Below are 20,809 nucleotides of genomic sequence, written 5' to 3'. Positions count from 1 at the left end.
TGAGTAGTGGACTCATGTTGAGGTCTCACCCCTCCCCAAGTTTCACCCCTGAAATCTCCAGAAATTTCCCAACCAAAAGTTGGCAACCATAGCAGCAGATGTTCTGACAAGGTATTATTCAGCTGTCTCTGAAGTTCCCAATTTCCTCTTTGATGTTGCGTTGATTGTCACCTAGCACTCCTAGTTGCACTCAGAGAAGTAGAGCTTATCTGATAAATACAACACCTGTCCAAGAGGTTCTGCTGAAAACAGTTAAGACAGTTCAAGGCAACAAGTTTAGAATGCTCTTGACTGGTCACATAGTCTGAGTAGCTAAGAACAGCTCAGAGGAGAAGAACATAAATGCTTACTCAAATTTCCTGGGTTGAGCAGGTGAGCAGTCACTGGTGTGAACTGCATTTTTATGTCTCATAGCTCTTTACTTTAAGGGTCATAATATTTGACTAACAAAAGACCACCCATAATGTTAAAAGTACATAGAGTAACTCAAATTATTGCAAGTTTTATTGGAACAGATGTTGCTTCAAATGAGCCAGGGAATAAGGAAAGGATTCATTGTTTTGATGCTGTTAAAAGGGCAGCAGCGATGCCAGTTGTAATTACCATCTGTTGCAGTACAGAAGCCACCCAAGTAGCTCTTGTTTAACCCCCCCTCAAAAAAAATATGGCTAAAACATCAACTTGGGATTTCTTGTCAAATGTAAAAGCAGCTCAGTTTTCCCTCAGCTAAGCTTCTCAACACCCAGAAATTTTCAGTCTATTCCCTCTGAGTATTGAGAACTACCTGCCAGAGCAGGCATGTTTAAATTTAGATTTCTCCACAGACGTTTCTTTGTTGCCTCATTATCATGTTATATAAATATCACATGCTATCTCTGAGCATGTACACTCAGCAATGAGCAATCACAGCCTTTCTCATAAGAGCTTAAGAGCCCAAATGGGGGTCCTGGGGTCCATTCTAGAAGATCAGGGTGGTCAAACTGTGACTCAGGAGCCACATGTGCTCTTTCACACATATTGTGTGACTCACAAAGCCCCCACTGCCCCATTAGCCAGCATGGAGGAGCCATTTTTCTCTTTAAATCACTTCTTCAAGCCAAGCCAGCCAGTGGCTTGGAGAATTCATTTAAAGTTAAAGTTGCTTTATTCTGCTCACCGCACCTCAAAAAGGATATTATAGCATTGGAAAAAGTGCAGAAAAGGGCAACTAGAATGATTAAAGGTTTGGAACACTTTCCCTATGAAGAAAGGTTAAAACACTTGGGGCTCTTTAGCTTGGAGAAACGTCGACTGCGGGGTGACATGATAGAGGTTTACAAGATTATGCATGGGATGGAGAAAGTAGAGAAAGAAGTACTTTTCTCCCTTTCTCACAATACAAGAACTCTTGGGCATTCAATGAAATTGCTGAGCAGTCAGGTTAAAACGGATAAAAGGAGGTACTTCTTCACCCAAAGGGTGATTAACATGTGGAATTTACTGCCACAGGAGGTGGTGGCGGCTACAAGCATAGCCAGCTTCAAGATGGGGTTAGATAAAAATATGGAGCAAAGGTCCATCAGTGGCTATTAGCCACAGTGTGTGTGTGTGTTTTTGAGGGGGGGTTAAACAAGAGCTACTCTCCCTCTCCATCTATTTGCTTTCCTTCCTTCCTTCCTTCCTTCCTTCCTTCCTTCCTTCCTTCCTTCCTTCCTTCCTTCCTTCCTTCCTTCCTTCCTTCCTTCCTTCCTTCCTTCCCTCAAACATCTGATGTTCATATCTTGTGGCTTTCAAACATCTGATGTTTATTCTATGTGGCTCTTACACTACGGAATTTTGGCCACCCCTGTAGTAGATCATCTTGCTGTGCACAGTGTCCAAGTGGTTGTCCTGGAGGGGGGAACAAGCAAGACACAGTTGGCAAAGTCTCTCCTTAATGTTGCCTCCTAGCACTATTAGTATTCTGAAGCTTGTAACCTTTGGATGGGAAGGTTCACTTTTAGTCATCATGGTTAATAGTCATTGGCAGATCTCTCCTCAATCTCCAAAAAGGGGTCCGGCATCTCCAAAAAAGGGTCCAGGCAAATAGGTGTGAAAATCCTCAGCTTGAGACTAGGGATGTGCAAAAAAAAAAAAATTCAGAAGTGCACGGATTCGGAAGTACACGGGGAAAAAAAATTCGGATTCCCCCTGTACTGCTGAATGCCGTATTCGGAATAGCCGCATATACGGTAATGCGCGGCTATTTCCGAATATACGGCCCTATTATACCCTATGGGCCATTGAAATCAATGGCAAATAGGGTATATTTGAAGCCGCCTGGAGGGGGGGGGGGTTGAGGGAGAGCCCCCAAATTTGCAGGGGACCTGCAGGGAACTCTCCCCTCCAAACCCCCCAAGTCCCAAAAAGATTGGGCCAGGGGATCCCATTCCAGAGGCACCCAAAGAGGGTGCCCCTATTCCATCATTATACTCTATGGGCCATTGAAATCAATGGCAAATAGGGTATAATTGAAGCCGCCTGGAGGGGAGGGGGTTTGAGGGAGAGCCCCCAAATTTGCAGGGGACCTGCAGGGGACTCTCCCCTACAACCCCCCCCCTCCAAGTCCCAAAAAGATTGGGCCAACAATGATGGGTAAAGCCCAATTAGCCACTTCTTCCACTACAATTGCTGTGGGGAAAGTGGCTCTGGCCAGAGAGGGGTTTGAGGGAGAGGCCCCAAAACTGCAGGGCAGCTTCAGGGGAATCCCCAGCATGCAACCCCCCTGGCCCCAAAAGACAGCACCCATCTGTGGGCACCCCAAAAGGAACACTGCTCCCAATGGTGAGAAAAAACCAATTAGAGCCACTTCCTCACTGCAATTGTCGTGGGAAAAGTGGCTCTGGGGAGCAGGAGGTTTTGAGGAGAGCCCCCCAAACTGCTGTGCAGCTTCAGGGGACTGTCCCACACAAAACCCACAAGGCCAAAAAAAAATTGGACCAGGGGGTCCAATTCCTGGGGCACCCAAAGCCAAACCTAACTTCACACCAGAGAATCTCTATAGGCCCCAAATGCACTACATCCCTCTATCTAATCTATGAACCCTGCAGGCCTGGCACCAATAAAAACCCAGTTGCCAACGTCGTGGCAGTACAAAACACAATCTGCTCAAGGTCTGCTCTGCAGACCTGGCTGCAGCAAACCCAGATGCCAGCTCTCCAGCCCTGCCCCAAACAACACGGGGAGAGCTGGCCAACCACAAAAAGCCTGCTGCCTCTGGGTCTCTCACCCAGGTGCCAGCTTCCCTGCCCCAAACAACACAATCTACAGGTGCCAGCTCTCCAGCCCTGCCCCAAACAACACGGGGAGAGCTGGCCAACCACAAAAAGCCTGCTGCCTCTGGGTCTCTCACCCAGGTGCCAGCTTCCCTGCCCCAAACAACACAATCTACAGGTGCCAGCTCTCCAGCCCTGCCCCGAACAACACGGGGAGAGCTGGCAAACCACAAAAAGCCTGCTGCCTCTGGGTCTCTCACCCAGGTGCCAGCTTCCCTGCCCCAAACAACACAACTCTAGTCTCTCAAACAAGAGAAGTGGCGGACCACCACACCTAGCTCAACATCATTCTGCAACACAAAGCAAGAAGCATTTTGACTTACCTTGAGTGATGGATGGTTGGCTGGTCCCGGCTCTTTCGCGTTACCCAGGGTGCACCACGAGGAGGCGAGCCAGAATTGCACCCCAAATGAGGAAGATCACTGGGAGGGCCTCAGATTATGTGAGAGGAAGGCAACCATTCCTTCTCTCTCAGCTCAGCAGTAACACACCAGCATCACTGTCCCATTAGAGGGACCTCAGCATTGGTATGGCTGCTGGCTGCCTGTCATCATCACTGGCACCTCCCTCTTTCTTCCTCCTGCCCCTGAAAAAAAAACTGGGTGGGTTATGCCTGTGGGTGCTGTCGGTTACAGTTGGGGGCTGCAATGGCCCTTTCAGTATTATTAGGCATGTGTGGGTGGAGGACTGGAGAAATTTGGATCGCTTTGCAGTTTTTAAACCTGCATTCACTTTTGGTTTGGGGAGGGATGGGGGGGGGATGCACTGCCAATCAATTTGTGAGTGAGTTTTTGGGCTGTCTTTGGACTCTAGTCAGTTTTTATTGGAGGAGCGTTTTACAACCATCTTCCAAGCGTGGGCCAAGAGAGGATGCAGGCACAAGTAGGTGCTCACTTCATTCAATCTCAAAGTCCATGTTTGGGGAGCCGAACAGAGGCAAGTTGACCTTCAGGAAGATCAACTTCTGAACTGTCCAGGGTTGCAGGCGATTGCGATGTGGGCAGACAATGTCGCCCATATGTGAAAAGACGCGCTCACTCTTCACGCTCGTCGGTGGGCAGGAGAGGAACGCCTTGGCCACGGCGGAGAGGGCCGGCCAGACCCCCTCCTTCGTGACCCAGTAGTCCAAAGGAGACGCTTCCTGCGGCTCGAGGGGCTCAAAAAGATAGTCCCTCACCATCACAGCATCCGTCTCCGCTCTCGGTGCCCTACCGCTCCTAGAGGGGCCAACGACCCGCCCGATGAATGTCACCTCAGCACTCCTCGTGGCGTGAGTCTGGTGGGAAACACTGCCTAGCTGGGGAGGCTGGGGATGAACAACAGCAGCGGAAGTCGCACTCGCAGATGAGCTGCTTCCACCCCCCTCGTCCTCAACTATCGACACTGGGCCCCCCATGACTCTGGAACGCTCGACCTTCTGGGAGAGCTCGTCTCGCCAGCGATCGAGCTCGTTGGCCCGCTCGGCGATTGTGCCCTTAAGGTGCGGGTCTAACATGGCCGCCATCATGTAGACCTTATCCTGGGTGAAAGGCTGAAAGCAGGCCTCTAGCCCAACCTGCAGCCTAACAACCAGGGTGCGCACCGCTGGAAGAACGTCTGCACGGCCTTGAGCTGGCACTAGAAACAAGGCCAGGTCCTCATGGGCCATCTGGACCATGGGGACGACCAGTGCGATCCTCGCCGTGTCAGACGAGAGCATTTCTGTATAGGTCTGGAAGGGCCCAAGAACCTCCACAGTCTGAGAAATGACCACCCAATCCTCTTGGGTGAGACGGTTCTCATCCCGAAAGACCCTCGTCTCAGAGACAAAGGCATCCAGGGCTGCTCTCTGCTCCACCATGCGCTCCAGCATGGCGCAGGTGGAGTTCCAGCGTGTGCTGACGTCACCAAACAGGCAGTGCCATGGCACGCCTGTCTGTGTCTGTTTCTCACGCAGCTGATACGAGTCCGTATTGCTGTGTGAGAAGTGACCCGTGATGTACCGACATTTCTGGAGCAGAAGTTGGTACTCATGGGTCGCAGCCTGATACACACGATCATTGTTTTTCGTCTGCCCCAACGCGTCCTTGACCACGAGGTGGAGAAGGTGGGCCACGCAAGGAAGGTGTTTTAGGCCCGCACGCTGGGCGGCCACCTTGATGTTTGAGCCACCATCAGTCACCATGAAGCCCCTGGCGACGTCCCCCCCCGCTGCCTACCCAGGCCTCTACCTGCTGTGAGAGGATGGCTCTGAGAGTGTCCGCCGTGTGCAGCGCGTCGACTGCTTCGGCGTGCAGCAAGGCACAGCGATAGCCGGCCCAGTGGCCCTGACCCTGCCTGTCACTACTGCCACCCCAACCACCTCACTGGGTTGCCACCAATGCGCAGTCAGGGAGAGATGCCCCTCAAACGCATGTTTGGAGGTCCAGATATCTGAGGTGAAATGAACAGTCCCCCCGGCAGCACGGGACAAATGCTCCTTCACCACAGATCTGGTCGCCCTGAAAAGAGCTGGCACAATGGTCCTGCTAAGGGTGGTTCTAGCAGGAATTTTGTACCAGGGCGCCAGGTACTCCAGCAACCCCCGCACCCCAGGATTCTCGACAACTGAAAACGGAAGCCCATGGGCGACCGACCTGGCAAGGTGGCAGGCGATCACCTTCTTGCCGTGCCTGATTCCCCCTCTTGGCACAGAGGTGCCCCTACCAAACATCTCAGGCAGAGATGCCTGGTGTCCCTGTTCTCCCACGGAACGCTCCTGGAGAGCGGGGGTAGTCGCGATGGGACGGACCCCCTGGCTGGGTGGTGTTGTTGTCCGCTGGGACAACACAGCACCAGCCTGCTTCTCCCCCTTAAGAAGCACCCCCGGGTGCTGCTTCCGCAGGTGATTCCGCATCCCCCCCGGAGTCAGGTGGGCAAGGTCCCGCCCACGACTGATCCGGGCCCTACACAGCTTGCACTGCGCATAACGTGGATCCTCCATAAGTTGGAAATGCTTCCATACTTCGGAGGTGAACGGATGCCCAAAGTGACTGGCAGGTTGGGTGTCCGGAGCCACCTCCTTTGAGGTGCTCGGGGGAGACACATCGTGCCTCGGGGTGGCAGGAGGGGCTGGCCGCCGGGGGGAAGTGGGCGGAGATGGAGGCACCTCGTCTGTCTCCATCTCTTCCCCCTCCACCCCATGCGGCCTCCCCTCCTGGCCATCCCCTGAAGGTCTGCTGGTGCCCGAAGGAACCGAAGAAGGGGGCTGGTCCTCCTCAACCAGCTTCTCCTCCAGCTCCTGCACGACACCCTGCACCCTCCTTGGGGTGATCGTTTTGGACAGAAAACTGTCCCCAAAGCTCATCTCCAAGGAGGGCTGCTCTTGCTGCCCCTCCTCCGGCTGCTGAGGCCGAGCGACATCAGCTGGAGGAGTGACTGCCCGAGCAGCAGACCCCTGCGCAGTGCCAGCACCTGATGGCACCTTTGCTCAGGGCGCCCCAGCAGCAGCCTCGATGAAGGGCCCAAGGTGGGCCTTCTTCTTCATCACACTCCGGCCAGAGGTCGGAGTGCTGGAAAGCGGCTGTGGAGTGGCCCCACGCACAGGTGGGGGGGAGACCTGGGTCCTCCCCCTCCCCTCCACCCCTCTAGTCTTCTCCTTGGCCTTGCCCCCAGGGCCCCTCTTCTGCTGCCTGTCACTCATGTCACCCTTGGCCAGTCTCACAGAACCTGAACTGAGAGTGGGGTTTTTTTTACAAACCTAACTCACTGCACTGTACCCTGAACCAACAGGTGCCCTGACTTCTTTTTAAAAACCCTCCCACCAAAGCTTGTTTATTTGTTTTTTGGTCCCTAACCTGTCCTTCTTTGGGTTGGGGTAGTAGTAGTCTGGTAAAGTTTAGGAGACTAGGTGATCCTGCCTCTACCTGGCTGCAGTTTTTAAAAGGCTACCTTGAGATGAAGGCAATCCTTGTTATATCCTCCTAGTTAAACTTCTCCTAACTAGATCCTGGGACAAACCTGATTTCCTTGCAAACTAGAAATCAGGTGTCCCCTATAACGTGAGAGAAGCTGTGGTTTACCCTGTGGAAATCTAAGGATGCACCAGCTTTCAGTGGCTGAAAGCCAGATGCACCGCTGCTGCAACCCTAGTCTCTTTAAAAGGGAGCCTGATGTGGCCTAGTAGTCACGCTGCCTTTTATGAGAAACCTAGAAACTTTTTAAAGCACCCCTATCTGGCCTACTTGAATTGTGAAAGGAGATAAAGCCCTAAACTGGATTAATTTTGTTTTAAATTTCAAAAAAACACAATCCCTAAAAACACCCTTATTAGTGGGGCAGCCTATTTAGTGGCCCTAGCCAAACCGAGAGCACACTCAGATTCCAAAAATCACTCTATAACAAGAAAGTGACCCAGCCCACACACACCCTCGCCAACCCCCACACCAACCAGAGGAAATTTTAAAAAACCAAAACAAAACCAGAGAATCACAAGAGGCCAAGCAAACCAACTCAAGATTTTAAAAAACCAAAACAAAACCAGAGAGTCACAAGAGGCCAAGCAAACCAACTCAAGATTTTAAAAAACCAAAACAAAACCAGAGAATCACAAGAGGCCAAGCAAACCAACTCAAGATTTTAAAAAGTGGCCTTTCACCAATAAGGAAAATTAAGCCAAATCAGTCAACAACCCCCCCAGCCCCCCCCAACCCCACACCAAGAAAGTGACAACAGGAAAAAAAGGCCAAGCAAAGCAACTCAAGATTTTAAAAAGTGGCCTTTCACCAATAAGAAAACTCAGGCCAAATCAGTCAACAACAACACCCCCACCCCTAAAACCAGAACCAGAAAAGGGGGACAAAACAATGAAAATTAGGCCAAACAGCACCCCCCCCCCAATAACCTGAAGATAAAAGTAACACAGCAGCAACACAACACAGCAGCAACAAATCAAACAATGAAACAGTTAAAAACTCAACTTTTAATAATACAGGAACTCCCCCCCCAAAAAAAACCCCTTCACCCTAACCCCAAGAAATCCAAGCCACCCAAATCAGGAGAAGTAAAAGGACACTGCACTTTAAAAAGTCCTCTCACTAAATTAAGATATGGGCAAATTAGCAAAACCACCCCACCCCAGGCCCCCCCACACCCAGCAGAACCTAACCTCAACCCCAAATAGGCTACCCTACCCACTCAGCACTCACCCACCCAAATCTGAACAAGTAAAGGGACTCTAGTCCTTTTACCAACAAAAACTAAAACAAGAACCCCAAAACTGTCTTACCTTGTCTTCTCTGAGTCCAGGGAGGTCTCTGGTAAGGCAATGAGAGAGCAGCAGGCAGGAGCTGAAGCCAAGGGCCAGCCACCAGCAGCAGCACAATCTCTCTCACACCAACCCACACCACATACGCCAACACAGAAATGGAGGAGTCCAGCAGGAAGACTCCTTAAAAAGGTTCTCTGGCCCTACAGAGAGCAATTTCAAAAAATAGCACTGCTCTCTCTGATTGGCCAGAGAACATTGCTTACTTGGATACCCAAGTAAGCAAAAGATCAAAATAACAATGTAGCTGATGGCTGGGCCATCAGCTACACATACATACACAGTACACAACAACAGCCCTGCAAAGCATGCATTTGCAATGCATTTTGCAAATGCATGCTTTGGATTGGCTGCTGGGGCTCCTCTTCCCCCTCCCCCCCTCCCTGACCCCAGGGAGGCTATAGGAGAGGCGGGAAGAGGGCACTAAAGGCGGGTAGCTAAGCAAGCAGCTCCATTGAGGCTGCAGAATCCGCTTCCCGCCTTTTCTATAGAATTTTACATTGACAGCAGCCTTTTGACAGCCGTACCGTATTCTCCCGAATAGCAGTTCGGGAGAATACGGCGAGCTGCATTTGGGAGCCGCATTTTTGGCAGCAAGGGCATTCGGCTGCGGGCAATGCCGAATACAGCCGAATCAGCGTTGATTCGGCTGTATTTTCAGCTCGGCCGAGCCGAATGCACATCCCTACTTGAGACCCTGGAGAGCCGCTGCCAGTCTGAGAAGACAATACTGACTTTGATGGACCAAGGGTCTGATTCAGTAGAAGGCAGCTTCATATGTTCAATGAGTCTGTATAATCCTTTTTCAAAGCTATCTAAGTAGCCATCAGCACATGCCCTGGCAGTGAAGTCCACAATTTAATCACTTGTTGAATGAAGAAAAGCTTCTCTACTGAGCAGTTGGGGGGGGGGGGTGTTTACCTGAATCTTAGCTTCAGATTTACTAGCTGTTCTGCACTTCAAAGAACAGTTTCTTTTAAATCAATTGAAGTAATCATAGACAAGAAGAAATGTACCGTAACTACAAAAAAAGAAGAAGCAAATTTTCAATCAATACCTGAAGGATTACATATGCTAATAAAATATTGGTAACATTTGGATTCTTCAAGAATCATTATTTTATTAACTCAAAAAAAGTATTTCTGATTTGGAACTCTTCAGGTGGATGACTCTCTGGGACCTTTTAAATATGAGGCCTCTCCCCTCTCTGGAGAACATTCTGAGAACACCATCAAACATTCTTTGAAACTTTTCAAGTGTGTTCCATACAATGATTCTCCCTTCTCTTATACTGGCAGTTTGTACTTGACTGCACCTGTTCACTTTAACCACCTCTAAATAATACTGTATTCATCTGAACTATATATGACTGAATACCTATATCATTAAGAAGCTCTGCATTGGGGGGGGGGGTTTCACTATGAGCAACTAATACCCACCACCACATTGCAGAACAAGCTACCAATTATTAAAGGTACAGTGGTATGGAGTTCAGGAGATCTTTAGGCTTCACCTGGAGGTTAGCTACCCTAGGCCTGGCAGCACCCTGGGTGACATGATGCCATCTGACTGGCATGACTTTACTAGGCCTGGCTGCTTGCGCCTGTTCAGCAGCAGTCCCTCTATTACAGCCAGTGTGACTTAACAGTTGCTAACTCCAGGCTGGCAAATTCCTGCAGATTTGAGGGGTGGAGCCTGGAGATGGTGGGTTTGAGGATGGGTGGAACCACAGACAGGTACAATGCCATAGACTCCACCCTCCAAACTAGTAATTTCCTCCTGTCTCTTACGCCTCACAAATAATTTAATGCAAGAAACAATGGCCTTAGAATATGGATATTTGTTTCCCCTCACATCAGATTGTGATATATAATTACATGGCTTTCAACAGACAGGAGTTTCAGCTGTTACTGTTCTAACATTTGCAGCTGATTTACTAACCATGAGCCTTATAGCAGTAACTGTCATTGCCCCCACCGCTCCCTTTGTGGCCCATTCTGGCTCAGTTGGTTCCTAAATCTTTTCAATCTTGACCCTGTGTTGAAGAATAAGCTCCCAGGTTTGGTCTTGAAGTCAACAAGACTGATGCACTGGACATAAAAGGCTGCTTTTTCAATGAGCCTTTTCATGAAAGGGCACATCATGTTAGAAAATAAATGGACTTTTCTTTAATAGGTAATAAAATTTTTATGGCTTCTGTTTTGGAACCTACTGTAAGTGTTTTTTGGGGGGAGGCTAAATTGTGCTCTTTTTTTCCTTTTTCTTTTTTTGCCTTGTGGTCATGTTGTGTAAGTTGCTTAGCTCTGAATGGCCAAAGTGGGATATAAATGCTTTTAAAAATTAGCCAAATTGCCTGCTCCTCAATATGAATGAGTCCTGCATCTTGCTGCAAGGGCTTCCTTTTTTAATTCTACTAGTTAAAAAATACTTAAATATTTAAGTAAGTAAGTAGTTTTCAAAAGCCTTTTCTGCTTTATGTTGGCATCTTCAGCCATTACTACCCGATTGTTTGTTGTTATGTTTATCTGTTCTGAGACTCCCCAAAAGCTCAATTAACCTCTTTTCCTTCTCCGAAATATTACATATTATACTTAATTTAGAATGCATCACCCTTATCTGGAGCAAAATTTAAAAAGGGATGGGGGGAAGGTGCTGATAAAGATGCAGAGGTAGTTGGAATATATCAATTATTTATATTAACATTCATTATCATACTAAAAGGTAGCACAAAGACCACAGGGAACTGTCGGGTTCATATAATTTCACTCTAATGATTCCAATTTACTGTAATTAAGTCAGTAGGAAAAAAAAATCCAGTGAGAGAAACTGTAGTGTCCCTTTTAATGCCAACTGACAGAAAGGTTTTTTAATTACAATGTTATTTACAAGAACTGTATTTTTGACTGACTGAACAGATCAGGCCTATTATCGCTTTCAGGGAGGATTACCTTGTAAGCCATGATTTCAAATGGATAAATTCATATTTCAGGGGAGGTGCTTCCCTGAAGAAATGCTAGAAGAGCAAGGGCAGGAGGACACCCAGTGGTGGGCTGTTTCGTTCAGTCTTTGTAATGCAGCAGGCTATAACCATAGACGCACTTCTTTATCCTGCACCCAGACTTCTGCTACCCCTTAATTTACATGGCAGGGCACAGAAGAGTCTTGGGCTTGTTCATGTGCCTCATCACTGTATCTAGAACATTAACCCAAGCCATGCACTTAAACATTCCGACATACACATAAATTGCTGGTATGAGTGTAACCCGACACAAGGTGAGGTCAGGACTTTTTTTGTAGTAGGAATTCCTACTATTAGGCCACACACCTATGTAGCCAATTCTTCAAGAGCTTACAGGGCTTTTATTACAGGGCCTACTGTAAGCTCTTGAAGATTGGCTACATCAGGGATGTGTGGCCTAATATGCAAAGGAGTTCCTGCCACAAAAAAAGCTCTGGGTGAAGTATATGTACTTTATTAGGCTTGCCCCTTACCGGGTGGTGGCAAACATTCTCCCAGTTTTGCTGCTACCCTTGGGCTGCTCTCCTCCAGGCAATAGGAAGAAAATGAGACAGAAGAAAGCAGTGTTGCCTGTGTTATAATCTCACTACTGGTTAAAAACCCAGAAATGACCTCACAGCCACCTCACAAGATTCTAGGAATTGATAGAGATTTGAGGATTATAGATTAGCAGAGTGACACATGCAGTGCTGTTTTCTTGGGGTTAACACACCCCCCCCCCCAAAAAAAACCCAAAAAACTCTCTCGCTATTTGCAGGCACCAGGCTAATAACCCTGGTACCTTTTAAAAATAGGTGCTAGCTGCATGTAACAGTGTGAGCTGAACAAAATCATGCCAGCCTCCTCTCTGTCATAGAGTTCATGTGGTTCCTCCCCAATATGGCATACTCATGATCAGAACATTTTGGGGATGTGCTAGGCTAAATGTATGTACAGAGGTATGGGATGGGTATAGGATTGCCAAGTCAAATTCAAGAAATACCTGGGGAGTTTGGGGATGGAGCCAGGAGACATTAAGGGTGGATCCAGGAACAAGCATAATTGAACTCCAAAGGGAGTTCTGGCCATCACATTTAAAGGGACCACACACTTTATAAATGCCTTCCCTTCACTGGAAATAATGAAGGAAAGGGGTACCTTCTTTGGGGGTTCATAGAATTGGACACCCTGGTTCAATCCTTTTGAAACTTGGAGGATGTTTTGAGGAGAGGCACTGGATATTATGCTGTAAATTTGGGGCTTCTACCTCAAATAACAGCCCCCCAGAGCCCCAGATAACCATGGATCAAGTATCCATTATACCTTATGGGAATTGGTCTCCATAGGGAATAACTGGGTGCCTAGCAGACATTTCCTTCCCTCTCCCCCCCCCCCCCGCCACACACACTTTCTGATGATCCTGAAGCCTCCAAACCGGGGGATCCCCTGCCCCTGCCTGGAGATTGGCATCCCTAATTGGGAAAGGGGGAAAGGAGGCTTGTTGCACCAAATGGAACCCCAAAAGGGGAGCAGATGTTTATTCAGTACATCTGTATCTTACCCTTCATCCAATGAGGTCAAGGTAGGTACATAATTCCCATGTCAATCTTTTACCGTTGAACAGAATAGGTTAGGCTGATCAAGAGAGAGACTGGACCAATGTCACTCCGATGAGCTTTGCAGCACAGTAGGGATTTAAACCTGAGACTCCCAGATTCTAGTCTGACATTCTCACCACCACTAAACACTTGTAGCAAGTTGACAGAACATACTAAGAGGCCTCTTCAGGACCAAGGAAGTCAGGCAACCAAGAGAGTAAGCAGGACAAGATCAGCTACCCCACTGTGAATGCAGGCAACTGGGCAACATTTGTGGCAGCAATCTCCTGGCAAATTTAAAACTCCAAGGCCTTGGGGGTAAATGAGGAAGAGGAACAGTCACTGAAAATGGAGCTGCATAAATGATGAAGCTCTAAGGAAGTGAAGAAATAATCCTGGACCCATTCAATCAGAATAAAAGTAGGTATTCATCTGTTTGTCCAGCACGATAGCTCCTGTACACCCCCCCAAAAAAGACAGGGGTGCAGATCTAAATGCTACCGTTTAGTAACTTAAACAAATTAGATCCTCTGAAATTTCAAGACCAGAAAATCTGATACTGATCTCACTTGTTTGCCGCTGTTGTTATTATTATTAAAAGCAAATGACAGTCTATTGTCCTTACTGCCCCCTGATGAAGTCAACAAGAGGTAATTCATTCTCGTTCCATTCCATTCATTCTCAAGGAGTGGTCATACACTATATTGTGGCAGACTAAGATCTCCCAGCTGAGCTGCCTGACCTGGATAGCCCAGGCAAACCCAATCTTGTCAGATCTCAGAAGCTAAGCAGGACCAACCTTGGCAAGTACTTGGATAGGAAACTTCCTAGGGAATACCAGAAGTGAGAGGCAGAGGTAAGCTGTATCAAGCCACTTCTCTGAACATTCTTCATGCCCCAGTAGTGGTTGCCAGAAGTCACCATGACTTCCAGACATGCATGCATGCACACACACACACACACACACTAAAATTGTGCCCCAGAGAGCACTGAGGTCTAGTTCTCAGAACTTACTAACAATCCCTGGGCCAAGAGAAGTTAGGTTGAAGGCTACTAGGGAGCAGGCCTTCTCGGTGATAGCCCCTCGTTGGTGGAACGACCTTCCAGAGATGGTGCGAGCCCTGCGGGACCTGAACCAATTCCGCAGGGCTTGCAAAACATTTCTTTTCCAGCTGGCTTTCGAGATAGAACCTGATTAACCCAACGAGCGGACATCTAGCCATCTTGTGTACATTACGATTACAGCATTTTAGCACCTATTTTATATATTTTACCTATTTTAAATAACTTATTTGTAATTGATATATTTAAATTGTTCATGTTGTTTTATGTGAATCATGGGACTCCCATGTCTGTTAGCCGCCCTGAGCCCGCCTGGCGGGGAGGGCGGGATATAAAAATAAAATATTATTATATATTATTATTATTATTATAAAATACAAAAACAACAAAAAGATGTCTCAGCTGAGTTCAAGAATGCTCCTATTGCAGTTGTGACATTTCATTCTACAACTTTTATTTTATTTTGCTGTTCCTTTGGTCTTATATCAGGCATAATAATAATAATAATAATAATAATAATAATAATAATAATAATAATAATAATAATAATAATAATAAAATTTTATTTATATCCCGCCCTCCCCACCTAGGCGGGCTCAGGGCGGCTAACAACATTTATAAACATACAGAATAATAAATATAGGGCTTTAAAATTAACATTATTAAAAACCAGTCAATATACAATTAAAATTCAACTTAATCTGACAGTGGTGATGTTATAAAGTGGGCATGTTATAAAATATGAAAATCTGTGGTGTTTTGATGTGCATTTGGTCTGCGTACACAGAGAGAGAGAGAGAGAGAAAGTTGATGCTGCAACCTGCATTTGAGAACACATACTTGTGTGACCTAGTGTGGTTGGAGTTTAGGGCAAGGACCTGGAATGACCAGGTTCAAATCTCTGCTCAACCATGGAAGCCCACCAGGTGTTCTTGGACCTGTCAAAATCTCTCAGTCTGACCTATGCTTACAAGGTGGTTGTTATGAGGATTCGGCAGAGGAAAGGGGGAACTATGTGAAAAGTGGGATCAGGGAGAAAAGCTACAATACAATCTGTATTGTAGTTCAATTTGACGGTTGTCACAAATAATAAAAAGGTGTGTCAGATTCTTTTGCTGCAAAGCCAAAGATCAGTATCTTTCTATACATGACAACAGAAGGCGTACAACTAAGAGTTTAAATACACATCTAAAAATATAGAATATTAGGAAACAGTTTTTGGAAAATTATGATGCTTGCAGCCTGCAGCTTTGCTGCTAGGCTGCTACAGCCTGTTTTGCCGCTCAGAAAAGGATAGAGTCAGTCTTTGCCCATTTGGGCGTGCAAGGTGGAGGGCGGAGCCTGGCTGTCTTAACAGCCAGACCTCCGCCCTTTGCTGACAGTCCTGTGGACGATCGGCCCTCCCGCCCGCCCTGTCTGTTATGTAGGCGGTTGCTGGTTGCCTCATTTAGTAGGGGCCGGGTGAGAATTTTTTACATCCCAGCTGATTGGCAGTTGCTGGGGTGTGTTATTTGCCTACCCTACATAGCAGTGCAGTGGATTGTGGAATTGGCTATTGGGAGGTGCTGTTAAATAGGCGGTCACTTTAATTGCAGGTTTTTGGGGTTTAGGACACTATGCAGCTAGGGGAGGACTGTGAAACATCCCCCTTTTGGGGAATTAGGGGTCTGGCATGATCAACCTTGGGGTTTGGTGACCCAGGATGTGGAGAATGCAGACTGTCCTGGAGGCTCGACTAGCGAGTGCCTTTCCGTCGAGACGTGCATCTGGGTTTGGGTCCTCTGGTGCGTACCTCCCTGCTGGGCCTACCTCGCGGGAGCTGAGTCATACAGCTCTGGCTGGGGGGCTGGATCTCTCACCCGTTAATGGCAGGGGAGCGGTCGCGGTGACCCCTAGCCCTGGCCAGGCCACTGGTTGGGTGCCCTTGCTGTTTATTATGATGTTTAATAAAGTGGCCCAATTTTATACCAACACATTGTGCCTGATTCTTTATTCTGACCTTGTGGGGCAAATAAGTATTATCCAGGAACCTTAATCAGAGAGCTGCATCTCCTTGTGGAGTATACATTCAGTGGCAAAACTAGATATGCTGCCATGTAATGTGTTAAATGGCCTTAGCAATTGCCCACCTGCTTTGTTAGTAGGTTGTTTTTTTAAAAAACAAAACAAAACACTTCAATACACATCCAATTCATTTGTGTCAAATGCTCTATAAGATACCCCTAGGGAGTCATCACTTACAAAGTTCTTTGAAAAATGCAAGTTGAACTATATTACTATGAAGAACTTTAAATTACATTCATGGTTGGTAACAAATTAATATCAACCTACATTTGGGGGGAAATGGTTGGGGAAATGTGACACTGAAAAGAAAATTGGATTTTAACATCATACCAGGTCAAAATGCCTTTTCTCCAAGGCAATTGCTGGTTTAGGCAAATTGTTTTAGTTCAGAAGTGTCAGAACGAGACAAGGCAAAAGATTTTTTAAAAAAATATATAAAGCAAAAAATAAAAGTGCAGAACAGGCTCAAGAACACAAAGGCACCCTGAATGAAAGATATCCTTATTACAACTCATTCAGTCTTGTTAGTTGGAACAGGATCCCTCTGAGTTGCATTGCTCACACGAAAAGTGCTTAATGATGTGTCAGATTCACTGTCTCAAAGCCAGCTACTAATGAATGCCATCAGGCAGAGAGTGGTTTGAGGGAAGTTACTGTGGCTTGAAACAGTCTTCTCTTCTGTTTAGGGGAGAGAGGAGGAGCTCATCATGAGGGTAAGCCACCTTCCTTATAGTCATAACCTATGGGCCAAGCTGGAGAAAACTGAAGGGAAAAGGGCAGCTGATGGAGAAAAGAGCACACAGAACCCCCACGTGGACACTCCAAGGCCACTGTGAAGACCTCTGCCTTTGTAGTGGGAAGAAGGAAGAGGGGGAGGAGGAGGAGGTGGGGGAGGAGAGGAGAAGAGGGGGGCAGAGAAGGGGAGGAGGAGATTGGATTTATACCCCTCCCTTCACTCGGAGTCTCAGTGTGGTTTACAATCTCTTCCTCTCCCCACAACGGACACCCTTTGAGGTAGGTGGGACTGAGAGGGCTCTGAGAGAGCTGTAACTGACTGGAGCTGGCTGCATGTGGAGGACTGGGAAATCAAACCCAACTCTCCCAGTTTAGTTTTGGTAACTTTTTGTAACTTTCAAAGATGCAGTTGGTAAATCAATTGACTATAGTGTATTCATCTGTGAAGTAAAGTTTTAATTAGGGATGATGGTGAACTTTGAGCAGCACATTACCAATAGCAATAAAAATGCATTTTTACCCCATACCCTCCAGGGTCATCTAGTCCAACCCCCTGCACAATGCAAGAAACTCACAAATATCTCCCCCTAAATTCACAGGATCTTCATTCAGGCCCATAGCCACGAGGGGAGGGGGCCCCGGCCCCTCCATTCAACCCCCCCTTAATGCTCTGTGGCCCCTCCATTGGGTGAGACCCCCCTTCCCTATCTAGGACCTGCAGGAAAGGGTGGGCTGCAGAGGGCTTCCTGGAAGCGCACCCCCCCTCCAAGGGCAACACAGGTGCACAGTCCCGCCAAGGCGAGCCCATCTCCTCTTTGTTGGGCCGGGCCATCCCTCTGCCTACAGCAGCAGCAGGGCCTTTCCCTCGCAGCGCCCCTTCCTCTGCTTGCCAGCTGCTGCACTTTTCTTATGGATTAACCCTTGGTAAGCTTCCAAGATACCATGGAACCCAGTGTGAAAGCCACTGATTTCCAAAACAGCAAACTTTTGTGTGAATAATGTTTATAATAATGATGTTTATAATAATTCTTTCATCTCTGCAACCAAGTTTCATCCAAGCTCAGCTTATTAGGCCCTCTTGCTCACTTACTATCAAGCAAGCTTGGCTACATAGAGACAGGAAATGTTAACAAATTTCTCCTACAGAGAGGGGGAACGACCCAAAAGAGATGAGTTGTACAGTATGCTGCTGGGAGGGGGAGAAATCTATATCTTTCTCCTCTTAGGATGTAAACCCTGAAATCAAGGGGGAAAGCTCTTTATCAGCAAGCTCATATTTCACCTGTCAAAAGAAATGAAAAAGAATTTAATTAAATGGCACGATATCTTAAGAGAAAATATATTTCCGCATGTTGGCGCCTTATCTTTAGTCTAACCAAATGGAAAGACACATTTTGGAAAAGGATGGTTTATGAGTAATAATCCATCAAGCAGTGCTATAGGCTTCATAATCACAAACCACTGTATATAACAGTTTGTCAAAAGTAGCAAAACGCCTTTACTATGCATGTTGAAACCCTGATGCATGCGATGTATAGTACCAGGCTGCAGCTCGGTAAATCCACCTGCAACAAGCAAGGGAAGCACTCAAGAAAGTGAGCTGAAAATTGCTGCATCATCTCAGAGATGTAATGATGTTTCTCTTGGCCAAAAAGTGTTGACATTTCCAGTGGGGAATATCTAAATAGCTTGAGGGTGACCTCCAATGGGGAGAAGTCTCACTGCTTATATAATGGCTGCATGATCCCCAAGAGGGAGTCTAGCAAATCAAAGGAGGCAGATCCAAAGGGCTTCTTATCTTTAAATATGGTTTGCTATCAGTTTTATTTATTTATTTAAAAGCTCTATTTTTAAAAAAAAAATCCTGATCCAATTAGGGTCATCAAGGCTCTGAACATTTTTTTTTTAAGTAAAGGAATGCTAAACAAAACCAAAAAGGTCTTCACAAACTAGTGAAAGTAAATGATAGAGACTCCCATCTTTTGTCTACAGAGGACAGAGGCCAAAATTAGACAGCATGCATGTATATGCATAGGGAAAGCATTGGGGGGGGGGGGGGGGGTGGGGAGTAACTGAAATTTCTTACCAGTGCTGTCTTTCTCAGAGGACTCCCAACAGAAGATGGGAGGTACTGCTTTGGTCAGTAATTTGTACTGGATTGTACCAGCTTACTTTCATCCCTTGAAAAGCAGAATACTAGGAGAGGCACATCTCTCTTGCAATCCCTGGTCTCTTTGGAATCCTTAGAATATCCTCACAGACCCCAGAGGGGAGAGCCACTGTTGAATGAACATTTTAAAGAAGGTGACCTTGCCCTGTTAAAGCATTTCACAAATTTTAGAATGTGTACAAAATCTGCACAGCGTAAGAAGGGCAGAGCTTCATCAACATAAGAACATAAGAGAAGCCATGTTGGATCAGGCCAATGGCCCATCCAGTCCAACACTCTGTGTCACACAGTGGCCAAAAAAAATTTATATATATATATATATATATAAATTATAAAAATCATTTGGGAATGATAATAAAACAGCCTTCAGCAGGGCAACAGAGATTTTCAACAAAGCTTAAAACACTGTTCTGGAACACATATTAAGCTCAAACAGCAACTGTAAGTACTTTAAGACTGATAACAGATGGCATTGTGCGGCGGATTGGAGGCATTCCAAATTGGGCCGGCTCAGAAAGAGCTGTCCCAAACCCTCCACATGCTCTCCCGCAAACCATCCCATCCATGAAGAGACACAGGTGCTCTCAGACGGCTGTCGCGCACCATTCCCATAAATCGGTTTGGATTTTCCCCAAATATATTGTTAGTGGTCATGCACATGCACATATGCTAATGTGTGCGCACATGCACATGTGCACATGTGCTCATGCACTCTGAACAGTTTTTTGTTTAAAAAAAACAATGCTGGATGCGGCTTGGGGCAGCTTGGCAGTTTCACACGCCAAGGCACCTCGCTTGCACCCTTCCGCTTTCAGATGGCTAGGAGGTGACTGGCATTCAGCTCAAAATTTTGCTACCACTTCAGAAGTGCTAGCAGGTATGGTATCTAGAAGAAGAAGTTGGATTTATATCCTGTCCTTCACTACCCAAAGGAATCTCAGAGTGGTTTACAATCTTTCCCTTCCCCTCCCCACAACAGACACCCCGTGAGGTAGGTGAAGCTGAGAGAGCTCTCCCAGAACTGCCCTTGAACAGAACAGCTTCTGACAGAGTTATGACTGACCCAAGATCATTCTAGCAGGTGTATGTGTAGGAGTGGAGAATCAAACCTGGTTCTCTCGCACTTAAGTACTACCCCTTATGTTGTGAATTAATCTCTCAGAGGCTTTTTGTTTAAACGGCTGCTGTGGGAAGCCATCAAATGGGAGTGTGGCCTAACTAAAGGAGGATTAAACTTCTTGCTATCTGCCCCATTAGAAATGTATCCAGGTACTTCTTCCATGCCACTGGTGACTGGGAGTCCCAGCAATGGCCCAATTCCTTCTTGAGGCCACCTGGGACACAGGTAACAGTGGTGTAGTTCTAGGAGCCAACAATGACTGCCAGGCTCCAGTTGTGTGTTGTCATCTTTTTATAACCACTTGGACTTCTTGGGCAGTGAGCCTGCTCTGTCCCACTCTCTCAAAATGGCACTCATAGAATTCTCCCCAATGAACTGCTCTGCTCATCTCTCTGAAGGCCACTTCACATAGTTCATAATTGTGACGAGGATGGTTTTTCCATTGCATGTACATGTGGTTTATATGAGCTATGAAGCCAAAAATC

This window comes from Heteronotia binoei, chromosome 4, assembly GCF_032191835.1.
Source record: "Heteronotia binoei isolate CCM8104 ecotype False Entrance Well chromosome 4, APGP_CSIRO_Hbin_v1, whole genome shotgun sequence".
In the NCBI taxonomy this organism is placed as follows: Eukaryota; Metazoa; Chordata; class Lepidosauria; order Squamata; family Gekkonidae; genus Heteronotia; species Heteronotia binoei.
This window is presented reverse-complemented; position numbering follows the sequence as displayed.